Source organism: Hypanus sabinus, chromosome 20 (genome assembly GCF_030144855.1).
Source record: "Hypanus sabinus isolate sHypSab1 chromosome 20, sHypSab1.hap1, whole genome shotgun sequence".
NCBI lineage: Eukaryota > Metazoa > Chordata > Chondrichthyes > Myliobatiformes > Dasyatidae > Hypanus > Hypanus sabinus.
This window is the reverse complement of record NC_082725.1, coordinates 53,852,207-53,870,127: the sequence shown is the minus strand read 5'-3', so window position 1 is coordinate 53,870,127 and position 17,921 is coordinate 53,852,207.

The window sequence follows — 17,921 nt, the reverse complement described above, 5'->3', positions numbered from 1 at the left end:
ACAGTGGACCAACTCAAACCAGTCCATGTGGAATTGGCGCAGCCGGTCGAGGTTCAGGCACCGCCATGCAGATGCAGACGGCCAAACAGAGACTGACCCAGACTGTGGACATTGGGGGGTATATCGCTGGTTCTGGGGTGGGTGGAGGAGGGGTTATGTGGTGACCCACTTTCTGCGCAGGCGAACCGGCTCACAAATAGCCTGCGCACTGGGAGAGACTTTGGTAATGCACCTCTGACGTCATTTCCGCCTGAAGAGGGCGGGCGCTAGGGATTAAATGCCAGCGCCGTGAAGTTTGAATAAACTAGTCTCGAGACGACTTACCAACTGCGTGTCGTTGTTTCTAGCTCTGTATGTAGTACATTGCTACAGTAGAAGCAAAAAGTAGTAAGGTGAAAAGTAAAAGTGGCAGGCAGGCAAAAATCAAAAAGAGCCACTTTTCAAAATAATTGTATAAGGGCTAGGAGTGTTGTAAAAACAAGCCTGAAGGCTTTGCGTGTCAATGCAAGGAGCATTCGTAACAAGGTGGATGAATTGAATGTGCAAATAGTTATTAATGAATATGATATAGTTGGGATCACAGAGACATGGCTCCAGGGTGACCAAGGATGGGAGCTCAACATCCAGGGATATTCAATATTCAGGAGGGATAGACAGGAAAGAAAAGGAGGTGGGGTAGCATTGCTGGTTAGAGAGGAAATTAACGCAATAGAAAGGAAGGACATTAGTCTGTAGGATGTGGAATCGATATGGGTAGAGCTGCATAACACTAAGGGGCAGAAAATGCTGGTGGGAGTTGTGTACAGGCCACCTAACAGTAGTAGTGAGGTTGGGGATGGCAATAAACAGGAAATTAGAAATGCGTGCAATAAAGGAACAGCAGTTATAATGGGTGACTTCAATCTACATATAGATTGGGTGAACCAAAATGGTAAGGAAGAGGATTTCTTGAAATGTATGTGGGATAGTTTTCTGAACCAACATGTCAAGGAACCAACTAGAGAGCAGGCCATTCTAGACTGACTATTGAGCAATGAGGAAGGGTTAGTTAGCAATCTTGTTGTGCAAGGCCCCTTGGGTAAGAGTGACCATAATATGGTGGGCTATAAGATGGAGAGTGACATAGTTAATTCAGAAACAAAGGTTCTGAACTTAAAGAAGGGTAACTTTGAAGGTATGAGACATGAATTAGCTAAGATAGACTGGCAAATGATACTTAAAAGGTTGACGGTGGATATGCAATGGCAAGCGTTTACAGATTGCATGGATGATCTAGAACTATTGTTCATCCCAGTTTGGCAAAAGAATAAACCAGGGAAGGTAGTGCACCCGTGGCTGACAAGGGAAATTAGGGATAGTATCAAGTCCAAAGAAGAATCATACAAATTAGCCAGAAAAAGCGGCACACCTGAGGACTGGGAGAAATTCAGAGTCCAGCAGAGGAGGACAAAGGGCTTAATTAGGAAAGGGAAAAAAGATTATGAGAGAAAGCTGGCAGGGAACATAAAAACTGACTGTAAAAGCTTTTATAGATATGTGAAAAGAAAAAGATAAGACAAATGCAGGTACCTTACAGTCAGAAACAGATGAATTGATCATGGTGAACAAGGACATGGCAGACCAATTGAATAACTACTTTGGTTCTGTCTTCACTAAGGAGGACATAAATAATCTTCTGGAAATAGTAAGGGACCGAGGGTCCAGTGAGATGGAGGAACTGAGGGAAACACACGTTAGTAGGGAAGTGGTGTTAGGTAAATTGAAGGGATTAAAGGCAGATAAATCCCCAGGGCCAGATGGTCTGCACCCCAGAGTGCTTAAGGAAGTAGCCCAAGAAACAGTGGATGCATGAGTGATAATTTTTCAAAACTCTTTAGATTCTGGATTAGTTCCTGAGGATTGGAGGGTGGCTAATGTAACCCCACTTTTTAAAAAAGGAGGGAGAGAGAAACTGGGGAATTATAGACCAGTTAGCCTGACATCGGTGGTGGGGAAAATGCTAGAGTTGGTTATCAAAGATGTGATAACAGCACATTTGGAAAGAGGTGAAATCATCGGACAAAGTCAGCATGGACTTGTGAAAGGAAAATCATGTCTGATGAATCTTATAGAATTTTTTGAAGATGTAACTAGTAGAGTGGATAGGGGAGAGCCAGTGGATGTGGTATATTTAGATTTTCAAAAGGCTTTTGACAAGGTTCCACACAGGAGATTAGTGTGCAAACTTAAAGCACACGGTATTGGGGGTATGGTATTGATGTGGATAGAGAATTGGTTGGCAGACAGGAAGCAAAGAGTGGGAATAAACGGGACCTTTTCAGAATGGCAGGCAGTGACTAGTGGGGTACCGCAAGGCTCAGTGTTGGGACCCCAGTTGTTTACAATATATGTTAATGATTTAGACGAGGGAATTAAATGCAGCATCTCCAGGTTTGTGGATGACACGAAGCTGGGTGGCAGTGTTAGCTGTGAGGAGGATGCGAAGAGGATGCAGGGTGACTTGGATAGGTTAGGTGAGTGGGCAAATTCATGGCAGATGCAATTTGCTGTAGATAAATATGAGGTCATTCACTTTGGTGGCAAGAACAGGAAAAAAGATTATTATCTGAATAGTGGCTGATTAGGAAAAGGGGAGGTGCAACGAGACCTGGGTGTCATTGTACACCAGTCATTGAAAGTGGGCATGTAGGTATAGCAGGCAGTGAAAAAGGCAAAATGGTATGTTGGCATTCATAGCAAGAGGATTCAAGTACAGGAGCAGGGAGGTTCTACTGTAGTTGTACAAGGCTTTGGTGAGACCGCACCTAGAGTATTGTGTGCAGTTTTGGTCCCCTAATCTGAGGAAAGACGTTCTTGCCATAGAGGGAGTACAAAGAAGGTTCACCAGATTGATTCTTGGGATGGCAGGACTTTCATATGAAGAAAGACTGGATTGACTAGGCTTGTACTAGCTGGAATTTAGAAGATTGAGGGGGGGATCTTATTGAAATGTATAAAATTGTAAAGGGATTGGACAGGCTAGATGCAGGAAGATTGTTCCCGATGTTGGGGAAGTCCAGAACAAAGAGTCACAGTTTAAGGATAAAGGGGAAGCCTTTTAGGACTGAGATGAGGAAAAACTTCTTCACACAGAGAGTGGTGAATCTTTTGAATTCTCTGCCACAGGAAACAGTTGAGGCCAGTTCATTGGCTATATTTAAGAGGGAGTTAGATATGGCCTTTGTGGCTAAAGGGATCTGGGGTATGGAGAGAAAGAAGGTACAGGGTTCTGAGTTGGATGATCAGCCATGATCATACTGAATGGTGGTGCAGGCTCGAAGGGCCGAATGGCCTACTCCTGTACCTATTTTCTATGTTTCTATGTTCTCATGACTACTCAGACTCAGTCACCTCAATCACAGTCACTATAGCATCAAGCACATCTTGAAAAGGTGATGCTTCAAAAAGGTGGCAGTCCTCATTAAGGACCCCTATCACCCTGTTCTCCTTGCTACCATCAGAAAGGAGGCGTGGGAGCCTGAAGGCACACACTTAGGAACAACTTTCTCCCCTCTTCCATCAAACTTCTGAACAGGATTTTAACCAACCCATGAATACCACCTCACTACTTTTGCAATACTTACTTGATTTAATTTATATTTATAGTATAGATTTTTATAATTTATAGTTTTTTTATGTATTACACTCTACTGCTGCTGCAAAACTTCATGACAAATGTTGGTGATATTTAACTTGATTTTGAATCTGATTCTTTCTGATGGATTTTCATGGATTTTAGAACATGCCTGATGCAACACACAAAAAAGTCAGAGCAAGGAGTGCTCATTAATTAGCCCCAGCAGAAGGCTTTTGCATTTGTCACAAGGAGACACAGTCAACCACCTCTTTGACTTCATTGATGGTGAAGTTGCCTTCCCGCATCATAACACCCAGGCCAGAGGCCTAGCGATTATTGTGCGCATCCCTTCCCCTCCAACCACGTGAATTGCCTGATGGGACCATCATCACCGTCACTGCCAGTGATAGCTGAGGTGTGGTAAGCTACATTCCTCCTGCAGTACAGTCCTGAGAGACATCCTGCTGGAGGCAAAGTGTGCTGTCGCATTATATCCTCAAACTCAAAGTCAAAGTCAAAGTTGAGTGTGTTGTCATATGCACAAGTACATATAGATAGCAGCATCACAAGCATAAACAGCATTCGTTAGAAAAACTTGAATTAAATACAAATTAAACAATTTTTGTGAGGAAGAAACCAATCGGAATTTAAAGAAGTCTATTTTATGGCTAAGTCAAAATTAGAATCAGGTTTATTATCAACGGCATGTTAATTTAGCAGAAGCAGTTCAATGCAATACATAATCTAGTTGAGAAAAAATAATAAATAAAATAAAAATTACAATAATAAATAAATAAATTACGGTATACGTATATTGAATAGAATAAAATACGTGCAAAAACAGAAATACTGTATATTTTTAAAAAGTGAAGTTGTGTCCAAAGATTCAATGTCCTTTGATCAAAGTTCAGAGCAAATTTATTATCAAAATACATATATATCATCATATGCAACCCTGAATCAATGAAAACACGGCAGACAACCAGCGTGGAAAAGATAAAGAGCTGTGCAAGTACAAAAAGAAAGAGAAAATAAACAAACAAACAAATAGATATATAAATAGGTGATAATTATCAAGATCATGAGATGGAGAGTTCTTGAAAGTGAGTCCATAGTTTGTGGGAACAGTTCAATGATGGGGCGAGTGAAGTTATCCCCTCTTGTTCAGAAGCTTGATAGATGAGGTTTAATAACTATTCCTAAACCTGGTGGTATGAGTCCTGATGCTCCTGCACCTTCTTCCTGATGGCAGCAATGATAAGAGATGATGATGGATGGTGTCTTCCTGAGATAATGCTCCATGCAGATGTGCTCAATGATGGGGAGGACTTTGCCTGTGATGGACTGGTCTGTATTTACGACATTTTGCAGGATTCTCCATTCAAGGGCATTGGTGTTTCCATACCAGGCTGTGATGCAACCAGTCTATATATTCTTTGCCACACATCTATAGAAGTCAAGGTTATAGATGTCATGCCAAATCTTTGCAAACTCCTAAGGAAGTAGGGGCACCAGCAGGCTTTCTTCATAATTGCACTTACATACTGGCATAGGAGAGGTCTACTGAAGTGTTAACAGTGAGGAATTTACACAGTGGTCACAGTGTTGATAACTGTAGTGATTAGTGTAGCTCTCCTTGATCCTGGTGATGTGGGACTTCAGGTTTCTGTACTTTCTATCCAATGGTTGCTATAGATTTGAGGTCTACACCAGATGCTCTAGCAAGGTTCCAGCAATGATTCAGAAGGCTAATGCCTACTAAATAGGTGAGGTAAATACATAGAGAAATTTGAAAAACTGCTGGTGTCTTCATCATAGAAGATCATAGGATACTTTGACAGAGTCCTTTAAGATTATGTGAGCTTGGCACAGAACGGTCAAATCCCTCAGAATTTATTTTGGGTTTTGAAGAACAAAGGATGAAGGCACTTTACCCACCTGTTGCACTTCTCTTCCATGGAGTTAAACACAAAAGAATTGGGCAGGTGGGGCATCACTGTGGCCCAGCCAGTACAGCTGCTGACTCACAGCCATGTTGTGCAGTGTATGAGTTTAGATGTTCTTCCTGTGGTTGCATGTGTTTCCCACAGGTCCTCCCGATGATGCCTGAGTTGGTATGCTAACTGGCCACCGGAAATTGCATTTAGTGTGTCAGCCAGAGGTTGAATCTAGGTGGGTTGATGGGAATATGGAGAAAAACAATTGGATTAGTGTAGGATTGGTGTAAATAGACTCTATATAATTGGCAGGGATACAGTAGGCAGAAGGGCCTAATTCAACATACTAGATGTTGGAGGATCTAAATTGTTTAGGCAGCATTTGTAGGGAGAAATTGGCAGCTGACAAATTAGGTTCAATGTGTCTATGCTGAATGACCTCTAAGAATTGATATTTCTCACCTTATATTATAACCTAAATTCAAAGTCACTGTTTTCAATGACTGAGTAATCTAAAGTAAGGATTAAATGGAAGAAACTAATTAAAGGAAGTATGCAAAACTTCTCAACTGCAGCTTTGAGGCTGAAGAAACCCAGGAGTTAGAGATTGACAACTTTATTTACTCCAAATAGAACATGAAATGGCAATCCCAGATGTTATTAGCTAAGGATTTGCAAGGCTTTACTAACTATTGTTGGTATGTGTGCTAAGAAAGTTTTTATAAACATTGGCAGAATGTTATTTATATATGATTATAAAGGTCATATGGCAATATTATGAGATCCATTGGCAAACTCTGATGAGAAGTCAGTCTTGTCTTTGGTTCTTGAAGTGATTAATTTTGCAATTAACTTTTTGCACTTTACAGAACATTTTCATGGAGGTCTTTCTTTGGCCTCTATGTGCTGCCTAGCAGTGCAACAACTCACAGAGCCTTTGTAGTTTTAATTATTGATTGGCTGTCCTGATTTCCATGATGATTGACAGGCCTTCATAATCAGTTGAAGTAAATCAAAGATAGGGTTGACATTAATCTTCAGTAAGTGTGCCAAAATTATCCTTCTTTTGCTTTCTTCCTTGTGATGATGTTATGTCTTCTGAAATAATCAGCATTTTCTGCTTGGAAACACAAGAGATTGCAGCCACTGGAATCTGAAGCAACAAACACTCTGCTGGAGTAATATCAGGCCAAGCAGCATCTGTGGGAGGAGAGGTATTGTTGGCATTTCAAGTCAAAACTTGATGCAGGGTTTCAACCTGAAACCCTGCATCACAGAAGTTGATGGACCTGTTGAGTTTTTCTAGCAGATTGCTTATTGTTTAACCACTTCAGATAATAGCATGTTCCTCTTAATTGGGTAGACATTGACCTTGAGATAACTACTGTATTTATTGATAGCTACATTTTAATTGCACTCTCACACCTGTACTCATTCAGAGGTTTAAACATCTGTCTTGTCTGTTTAGTCTCATCTCAACCTGCAAAAAAAAGTGAAAAAGCCCCAGACTGTTCTGTTATTCATGATAGAGTTTGTATTCCCTGATACTTTTGCTTTGACTTATAGTTGGCACAATTTTGCTGTCCAGGACTCCTTGTTGATAACACGACACATATGCTCACAGTTTGGAGTCTGATCTGCAGTGCCACTAAATGAGATTGGTTTAACATCAGTACTGACTTACTGGGGCTCGTGGAGATGCCTAATGCAATGTTTTGAGTTTCTGAATCAATGGGATTTGGTTCTTCTGCAATTTGTTGAGTTAGTAAAGTGTACAGGATCTTGGCTGGACATCAAGGCTTCTGCTGTTAAGTAAAGTCACTGCCAGACATGGATTTTACAATGGGACTGCAGCATGACAGAGAATGAAAATGGATGCATGGGATAAGATGCTCTGCTACATGAGGGAGGGGCAGAGGGGAAGAAAAGACTAAGGATGTGACACTCCTTGTGCGCATTGCCAGGAGATTTTCATGAGGCACCTATGATTCAGAAAAAATGTTCTTCAAAAATAAGCAGCAGGTTCTGGTTAAAACTTGCTGCAATTAAAGCAATACTGCAATATAACTAGTAAAGCTGCTGCCTCATTGCTGCACTGACGAGGATTCAATCGTCACTTCCAATGCTCCCTGTGCATGGTCTCACTGTGACTGCTCCTACTTTCTCCTACATTGCAAAGACACTTTGTAGATGCACAGTGGAGCATATTGACTGGTTGCATCTTGGCCTGGTATGGAAACAGCATTGCAGCCTAGTCCATCATAGGTAAAGCCTTCCCACCAAGGAGATTGTCTATAAGAAGAACCGTCGCAGGAAGGCAGCATCCATCATCAAGGAACTCCACCATCCAGGTCATGCTGCCATCAGGAAGGAGGTACAGGAGTCTTAGGTCCCACATCACCAGGTTCAGGAACAGTCATTACCCTTCGACCATCAGGCTTCTGAAGCAGAGTGGATAACTTCACTCACCCAACACTGAACTGATTCCACAACCTATGGACTTACTTTCAAGGACTCTACAACTCATGTTCTCAATATTATCTATCGATTTATTTATTTATTCATTTATTATTTTTGTTTTACTGTTTGCATTTGCATAATTTGTTGTCTTTTGCGCATTGTTTGTTTGTCCATCTATTTTTCTGTGTATTTTTTTGTTGATACTACTGTGTTTCAGAATCAGGGTTATTATCACTGGCACGTGGCATGAAATTTGTTAACTTAGCAGCAGCAGTTCAATGCAATACATAATCTAGCAAAGAGAGAGAAATAACAAATAAAATAAAATATAATAAATAAACAAGTAAATCAACGATGTATTTTGAATAGATTTTTAAAAAAATTTGCAAAAACAGGAATACTGTATACAGGGTATTAAAAAAGTGAGGTAGTGTCCAAAGCTTCAATGTTTCATTTAGGAATCGGATGGCAGAGGGGAAGAAGCTGTTCCTGAATCGCAGAGTGTGTGCCTTCAGGCTTCTGTACCTCCTACCTGTTGGTAACAGTGAGAAAAGGGCATGTCCTGGGTGCTGGAGATCCTTAATAATGGACAGTACCTTTCTGAGACACCGCTCCCTGGGTACTTCGTAGGCTAGTCCCCAAGATGGAGCTGACTAGATTTACAACCTTCTGCAGCTTCTTTTGGTCCTGTGCAGAAGCCCCTCCATACCAGACAGTGATGCATCAATATGTTGGGACCAGTTTAGATCCTCAGAGATGTTGACACCAGGAGCTTGAAGCTGCTCACTCTCTCCACTTCTGATCCCTCTGTGAGGATTGGTATGTGTTCCTTTGTCTTAGCCTTGCTGAAGTCCACAATCAGCTCTTTCGTCTTACTGATGTTGAGTGCTAAGTTGTTGCTGTGACACCATTCCACTAGTTGGCATATATCACTCCTTACACTCTCTTGTAACCACCTGAGATTCTACCAATAATGGTTGTATTGTCAACAAATTTGTAAATGGTATTTGAGCTATGCCTAGCCATGCAGTCATGTGTATACAGAGAGCAGAGCAGTGGGCTAAGCACACACCCCTGAGGTGCACCAGTGTTGCACAGATTGTGGCCTTCCGGTTAGGAAGCCGAGGATCCAATTGCAGAGGGAGGTACAGAGACCCAGGTTCTGCAACTTCTCAATCAGGATTGTGGGAATGATGGTATTAAATGCTGAGCTATAGTCGATGAACAGCATCCTGACGTAGGTGTTTGTGTTGTCCAGGTGGTCTAAAGCCGTGTGAAGAGCCATTGAGATTGCGTCTGTTGTTGATAGACAAATTGCAATGGGTTCAGGTCCTTGCTGAGGCAGGAGTTCAGTCTAGTCATAACCAACCTCTCAAAGCATTTCATCACCATCGATGTGAGTGTTACAGGGTGATTGTCATTAAGGCAGCCCACATTATTCTTCTTTGGCACTGTGAATGCTTACCAGAAAATGAATCTCAGGGAGGTATATGGTGACATATGTGTACTTTAATAATAAATTTACCTTGAACTCTGGGTTCTTAAACTTGTTGGCCTCCTATATTCTGTATGCCATGGCCAACTGGAGCTCCCAGTTGCTAATTCACTTCCCCACTCTCACACCAACATATCTGTCCCAGGTGCCCTTCACTGTCAGGATGAGGCTAGTGCAAACTGACGGAACAACACCTCATGCTCCACCTGGGTAGAATACAACCTGATGGTGTGCATACTGAATTGTCCAATATCCAGTAAACTGCTTCCCTTCTGCATTGGAGCTCAGGGTCAAATACAGATCATTGGATCTATGAGGCAGCATCTCTACCAGTTGATGCCACTGTGTGCCCACTATCAGCATTCAGCAAATTCCTGCATATAGTCTTTTCTTTTGATTCTTTGCTTGGTAAATTTCTCTATTAGTTTTCAAAAAGTAGAAGGGCTTGTACTTTATAATTATTATCAAGTAGGAATCATAGTTTATTAATGAACAGTTTCGACCACACAGTACTCCTCACAGACCTGCAGGGAAAATGGTCTCCAGCAAGATGCACCCATAAGCAGTGCATGAATTATATGACTCTAATGCTCAATTGATTTAGACCTTGAGGCCTAAGGCTACGTCCACACTACGCCGGATAAATCTGTAACCCAAGCTTTTTATTTTTGTTTTTACCCTCCGTCCACACTAAAATGGTGGTTTTGTCCTCCGAAACCGGAGATTTTCAGAAACACTCTCCAGGGTGTGTAATTTTGAAAATGCCACTTGGCTGGAGCAGTGTGGACGGGGTAACTGGAGAAATCTAAAAACGCTGCCATGTCATTTCATTGCTTTCTTGAATGCAACTTAACAATTTCAGAACAGACGGCAATGAGGCTAAAGCCAGAAGAGTTAGAAATGTATTCAGCAAATACTTTGACCCATAACTTCCTGAATAAATAAGTATACTCACGTTGCCCTGTTTTCTGTCCTTGCTCGTATAAAGGTGGTTTACCTATTTATACAAGTACTTCTCTGACAATAGATGTGTAATAGCCTAATGTAACATTGTATGGAAATACAAGATAACACTGATGCAGACATGTTTTATACATTTAACAAGGTGCTTTATTAATGCCAACAGAGTTCGTCAGTTTTTCAATGTTCATCGTCAGCTGGGTCATGCTGTCTGTCGGTTGCCTCCTTAGGTTCCAGTATTTGTTTTTATTTACTTTTCAGTCCTCCTGCATGACAGCCAACAGCTGTCCATCGTTTTAAGTTTTTCTAGTCTGTAACTGCACAAACACACACTTTCACTGCGAGATTCGACACCAAACATGTCGCTTGTTTTCGGTAGATATGTCCTGCGCATGCGCAGTAGGAGGAGATACGCCGAAATATCTGTTTTAATGTTGACAGAGATATTTTTAAAAACACATAGTGTGGACGTCTATCATTTTTATGTGAAACTGGCGTTTTCAAAACTATCTGGTCTAGAGTGGACGTAGCCTTACTTCCAAGCTGCCTACTGTCCAGATGTAGCTCAAGTTCATGGCAAAGTCATCAACTTGAAAGAGAAATGAAGAGGAATTTGAATTTCACAATCTCCTTCATCCTGAAGTACTTTACAGCTAATTAGACACCGCTGAATTACAGTGAGTGTTGTAGTGGAGAGAAATGCAGCAGCCAATGTAGTGCACAGAAAGACTCCACAACAATACAATACTAGATAGAACAGGAATTCATCTGCATTCAGTGGCATGAAGTGTGCTACAGTGGTGATCACGTTTCTGAAGTTTGATTCCATCGACCACTGTATAAAGCATGTCATATCGTAGATCCTGAATAGTCACAAAAATGTGGCTCTGCACAATCCAGCTTCCAGGAACATAAATAAATATAACAATGGGGAAATATATTATGAAGACAGCATTTCGGTAAGTGGCTGGGTCCCATGTGGAAAATCTGCCTGCTGAGTAGACATTGAGGGGCTAAAAATCTTATCATTGTGGCACTCTAATTGGGTGTGATGTGTAGTGGGACAATCTGTTTTGTGCAGCTGTGACCAATGAAACAAAGGCAGGGAAAATAATCAAACACACGCTGCTAGTGTATGCGCCAGCCCTGTTAATAATAGAATTAGTCACTCTTGCTTTAATAATGACTAAAAAATAGCTCAATTGATCCATAAAGGATCAGTCTGCAGGAGGCACCGTCAAGTATCACGTACATTTCCTGTCATATGCACTGCCAGGATTAGTGAAATGAAAGATGAAACAACCATTCAGACAGAGGTTAACACAGGAGAGCAGGCAACGCTGATAATTGTATGAGTATTTGACCATAATTGCCACTGCAGCTTATTTGTCCTGACTTGGTTAATGTCTAAGTGTGACTTAGAGCAAGTTAAATAAATGATTCCATCTGATCTCGTAACACTGCTGATAAAGTAGAAATTAATGCAATGATTTTTGAATTATCTGTTACAACGTGAAGTGTTTTGAAGGCACGGTGCTGTGTTAACTACACTCTGTGCCTCTTCCCTTGAATAAGTTTGTCTTTGTTGAAGCAGTTAACTTTATTCATTGCTCATAGCAATAGAATGAAGAAAGAATTTTGATTTTATTAGCAGTTTGCCCCTCAGAATACTTCTAAGTGCAATCTTGCTGATATCCAGTTCTGTTATTTATTTATATACAGCACTGAGTATTTCCCTTCAATGCTCATTTATGATTTTTAATATTTGTACATCTACAGTGGCTCCAAATGCCAAATTCTGTAATTAGCAAATGAGCAAGAAATATCCCAACATGTACTCTAGAACTACCTCTGACAAGATGAAGGATAGGCCCTTCTGACCCTTCGACCCATGCCACCCAGCAACCTAGTATCATGCCCTGGTTAAGATTTTTAATACGAATGCTGTAGGGTATTTTATTTAATAGCTTTCTGTCCAATTAATGTCTTCTGCTGTTACTGTTAGTGCTTTAGGTAATGATAAGGAGCTGTGATGTTCAGCTTAGGAATGTTGGGTTAGCCAGTCAGGATGGTGGAATTGGGAGAAGGTTCCAGAGAGAAAGAGCTGGGTGGAGAGAATTTTGTGATGGACATTGGTGGGGGTCGTGGTCTTTTGCCGGGAGATGGAGAGAAAATACGAATGGGAGAAATGGCTTTAGGATTTGATCCAACTGGAATGCATGATTCAATGGAGTTCAAGATGGAAAGTTCTACCGGTGATCAGTGATGAGAAGTCGATGCCATGAGTAATGGATACACCTAGCTTTTGGAAGATACGAGCATCAACACTGTGCACATTTAGACTGTTTTAATTATAATGGGCTCATTTATTTTTTTCTTTTCTTTTTCTTCTTTAATAACTGTTTGATTAAACTAACATTAGTAAATACACCTTCTTTATGTAAAGAACTCTATGCAGAGTTATTTCTTGTCAATGGATAATTGCATGTGGGCAGTATTTACATAGTATTCATTCAGATCAGGGTTGGTGGGACCCAAGCCATATTTACCATAGACATGTGGATTTCGAGAAAGGTGGCTTTCTCACTACTGCGTCCAGTGGCTGGTAGCAGAGTGGCTAATAAGCCAAGTTTCTATAGAAACCTGGTGAAATGGGGTGGGGTGGGGTAACTTCACTAGCTTAATCACAGGACAATTTACAATGGCCAATTAATCTAGCAATGGATACGTCTTTGGACTGTGGGAGGAAACCAGAGCACCCAGAGGAAACCCATGTGGTCACAGGGAAAACATACAAACACCTTACAGGCAGTGACAGGCAGTCTCCTTACAGACATGTCACATAACGATTGGAGTAACTATTTTGCTCAGATCAGGTCACAACAAGAGGTAATGTGATGATTGCTGAGCACTATATTTTCATGGAGGAGTAATATTGGTCATTGCACTGGAAGCAGCCTGTTTTGATTCTTTAAAACAGTACCAAAGATTTGCTTCCATCTGGAGGTAAGGTCGGAGAAAGAGAGTGGGGAGTATAGGAAGGGAAAGGATATAGCTGAGGAAAGAAGAATGGTGGGGGAGGGGAAGGAAGTGGCTTTTATGTTGTGATACAGAGAGGGGAATTGGAGGAGGGAAAGGAGTAGGGAGGAAGGGGATGGAATAAAGGAAAGAGGTGGGACAGTGGAGGGGTGGATTTGAAGTACGGTGGGTGACATCCACCCAGAAAACAGTGGCCTGAAAATTAATTGGTGCCCATAAGGCTCCAGGAAGCAAGTGTTGATGTTGGTCTTCTGCTGGAAAGTTTAGTCATCTGCTGAGGGACCAAGTGTTTGGGCATTATTCTGTGTGCTTTATGTACTTAGGGAATGAGGAGAGCAAGAACAGGAACTGAGCCAGGTCTGGCAAGATGCTAGGGGGAAGGTCGGAGGGAGGTGAGATCTAGCTATTGGATTAGTCTAGGGTTTGGGAGGAGGGACTGTGTAGGGACTTAGGGGGAGACCATGTAAGAAACGATACTAAAGGGACCTCTCTGTATGAGACCCCCAGTGCCAGGCTTGACCCGCTCAGGGAGGGCAGAGAAATGGCCACTGTGAGAGGTTGCCATAAGGGCCCAAATGTCAGGAGCAGAAGAGAACCAGGTGGGAAACCTCTCCTGCGACACTCTGCACACACATACTTCATGTGTCTCCAGGAAATCACAGTTTACACTTAGCAGGGCCCAGCTGCATTGTCATTGTCACACACTTTATCCCTTGAATACAACCGAATTTTTGCTCATTTGTGCTGTTCGTTTATTTTCACAGTAACATAGTAACATTTTTCTGTCTTGCACTTTTTTGTTCCCACAAAGCAATAAATCTCAAGACATATATCAGTGATTAGAAACCTGATTCTGATTCTAATTATGTTCCATTTGAAAAAGACAGCATCTATCCTGCTGTCATCAGACACTTGAACGAACTTCCTTTCTGCTAAAGATCAATTCTTGGTCTCTCAATCTAGCTCATCATGGCCCTTGTACTTTGTATGCACTTCCTCTGTAGCTGCTTTCAGTTTCCTTTTTCCTACCTTGATGTGCTAATGTATGGCACGGTTTGCTCAGACGGCATGCAATCAAAAACCTTTCACTGTAACTTGGTATATGTGACAATAACAAACTAATCCTGAACTGGTTCCAATTCCAAAATGTTATCCATGTGTTTTGTGCTATATTAAACTTTGTAAAATATGGATGGAAGTCTGAATAGCTCCACGTGACACCTTAACTCTTCTGAGCTCGCAGCATGTAAGGTATCTGTACAAGTTAAACACTGTAGGATTGTTAATGTTGAGTGTTTGCTAATAGTGACTGGATTCTTTCCCGACCTCAGGCACCAGTCGCATGAGGATGTCTGCCGATGAATGCAAGAGTTATTTGAATGAAAGAAACCATGCTGAGTTAGTGGCATGAGATCAAAAGACCAAAGAGCCTGTCTGTCTCCATGTATCTCTCAGAGTGACAACAAGTGAAGACTAAGAATCACGAGCTCTGAAATCTTTGTAACTTACTCTGTAACATTTTGTGTGTGTAGTTTATTTGTGCTCTTTACTCAATGATAATTAGGCTTACATTACATTGCCATGATTGTACGCTTACTACCACACCTCCTGAACAGTCGAACTGTTTGCATCTTTTGGGTCTGATCAAACTGGCCCATTACACCATGCAAGTAGTGCTGCCAAAAACATCACCATGTGTCACCAGTAGTATGGCATACCTTTATAGAAACACAGGAAAATGGAAAATAGGAACAGTTCATAGTCTTTCAGTCTTTCAAGCCTGTTTCATCATCCTCTCCGTGCCATAATCCTGTCCTCTTACAATACCCCCTTGATGATTTTTATGTATAGAAATCAATTCACCTCCTTCAATATAATCATCAACTTGGCCCTCACTGCATCTGTGATAGGGAAATCCAGAGATTCCTCACCCTCAGCCCACAATATCTGTGTCCCACTATATCAATTCTGCCTTCAATTGGTCTATATCTCTCCATTTCCAGCAGAAAGATTGTAGAGTTCTTGAAAGTGAAGGTTGAAAGGTTAACTCATTTTGGTCCTGGTGGTGTGGGATCTAAGGCTCCTGTACCTTCTTTCCGGTGGCGACAGTGTGAAGAGAATATGCCCTGGTAACTCTTATCCACATTTCTCGTTTAATAACATCTTTCCTATAACAGGGTGATCACAGCATCAGCAGTTCCTTGTATTTCCAGACCTTTCCTTGCCAGGCACCCAGTATTGTTTAATCAGTACAGAGCAGAGTTGAATTATGGACCTGCCGGCGAGTCACCATTATTGTGGGTGGTCTTTGACCGGCTTCTGGTTCTTTTGTCCCTGCTGCTTTAACAGGCATGTTGAGTTAATACGATTAACCTGTTTTGAAGGATGCTGAGAGAAAAAGGAATCGATCCCAACAGAATTCCACTTCTGCTGTTCCAGTTATTGTTCACAGCGTTTGAAGTGTAAAGTGCTCCACAGGTGGTGTGACTTTGACCTCAACCTGAAGCTTGCCCGAAATTTCTTATTTGAGGATTCAGACACTGTGAAAGACAGGGGTACAGGTTTGCTTGAATGTCTGCCAGAATTTTCTAATAACTGAACCATGAGTGAGCTTCTAATTTGGAACAGGTGAGTTCTAACAGTGAAAGAGATTGAGGGTTGAAGGCAGGAACAGAGCCAGGGAAGGGTTTAAATAGAAGTATGATTAACAATGTGTAAAGGAAACTGAACTGGCTGAGCTGGGTGGTAGGCTGCACATGCTCTAACGTGGTTAGTACAGTTTTCTTGATCTATGCAGCTGCCTGTGATCAATATGGACACTGCGAGGGGCAGAGACTACCCTGTCATTAGCACTGCTGTTAATAATGTAATGTTGCTTTTGAGTTTCCAAGCCCTATCTGATTTTTCCGAAAAATAAATGAAGCACAGCCTCAGGCTGTGGGAGCCAGAAGAATATCTCTGTCAGAATCTGTCCTCAGTTGTCCCCTGCACAACGATCCCCGACCATGGCTAATCTGCATATTAATGGAGTCATGTTCATTTACTTCATAGGCAAGAAATTGACCGTGCTTGTACTTGGTGATTGGTTCCAGTTGTAATTATGGACACAAGGCTGCTCTGTGGGACTGGTGAAGTGATTTGGGAGTTCCGGATTATTCAGTTGCTGACGGGTATGGGTCAAGGTGATTTCCTGCTGCGTGTCAGTTTCTTTTTACATTGCTTTCAGTATAGAGAACAGACATTACAGTGCAATGCATCTCAGTGCTTACCAGTGACTTTTTCTTATAAGCACAAGGTATTGTCTAAATGAAGTCCTTCATAAAATCTGTATGCCTTGTACTCAGCGAGCTGCTCACTTACATTGTAATTGACAACTTTGTATTCTTTATCATAAACTGGACTTTTGATTTCACCACTTCATCTAAACTACTAAATCCATTGTCCCACATCCAATACAAGATGAACAAAGATACCATACAACTAAATATTGGGCTTTTGTATCTTGTGATTGCTTTATTATTGTCACATGTACCAAGGTACCTTTATAGAGACACAGGTTTTGTCTGCGTGCCACCCAGACAGGTCATTACATATGTAAGTACATCGAGGAAGGACAAAGACAAACAAACCAGAATGTGGAGATAATGTTACAGTTACAGGGCAAATGCAGTGCCTTTAGATCCGAGGTTCCTAACTATTTTTATGCCATGGACCCCCTACCATTAACCCAGAGGCCCATGGACCCCAGCTTGGGAACCTCTGCAAAAGCCATGATAAAACATAAAACATGATGAGGTAGACTGAAAGATCCGGAGTTCATTGTCTGCAACTGATGCACCATCAATAACTCACTCTGAGACATAAGGCGAGATATCAGCTTTTATTGACTGGAAGAAGGAACCAGGAGTGAGTGACCACCATACTACATCCTGGAGACTGAGAGGCCGGGCTCGGGCCTTGATCGCCTTTATACAGGGGTCTGTGGGAGGAGCCACAGGAGCAGTCAGCAGGGGGCGTGTCCAGACAGGCACACGTAGTTCACCACAGCAACCTGTGCCATGAATTTGGTTATCTGGACACCGGGGCTATTTCTTTCTCTGGTGTCTGTCTGAAACTGCTTACTTACATCCTCATTTCTTACTTGATCCCAAAGTCAGCGTCAACCCACATACAAAGAGAGAGCATCTATTTCCACCTCTAGAACATTGTCACTCACCAGGCCTGTACTGGGCATCTGGCAGTTTTGACAAATGGCAGAGGGGTGGTGTCCTTATGGATCGGTGGGACAGGCTTGGTGAAAAATAAATTAATTAGCACTCCATCTGCTCCTTGTTTTAATTTATTTGTATCTGCTCCAGTTTGTGGTATTTATGGCATTCTTGGGTTGCTAGATATAATCTTTTCACAACCCCCA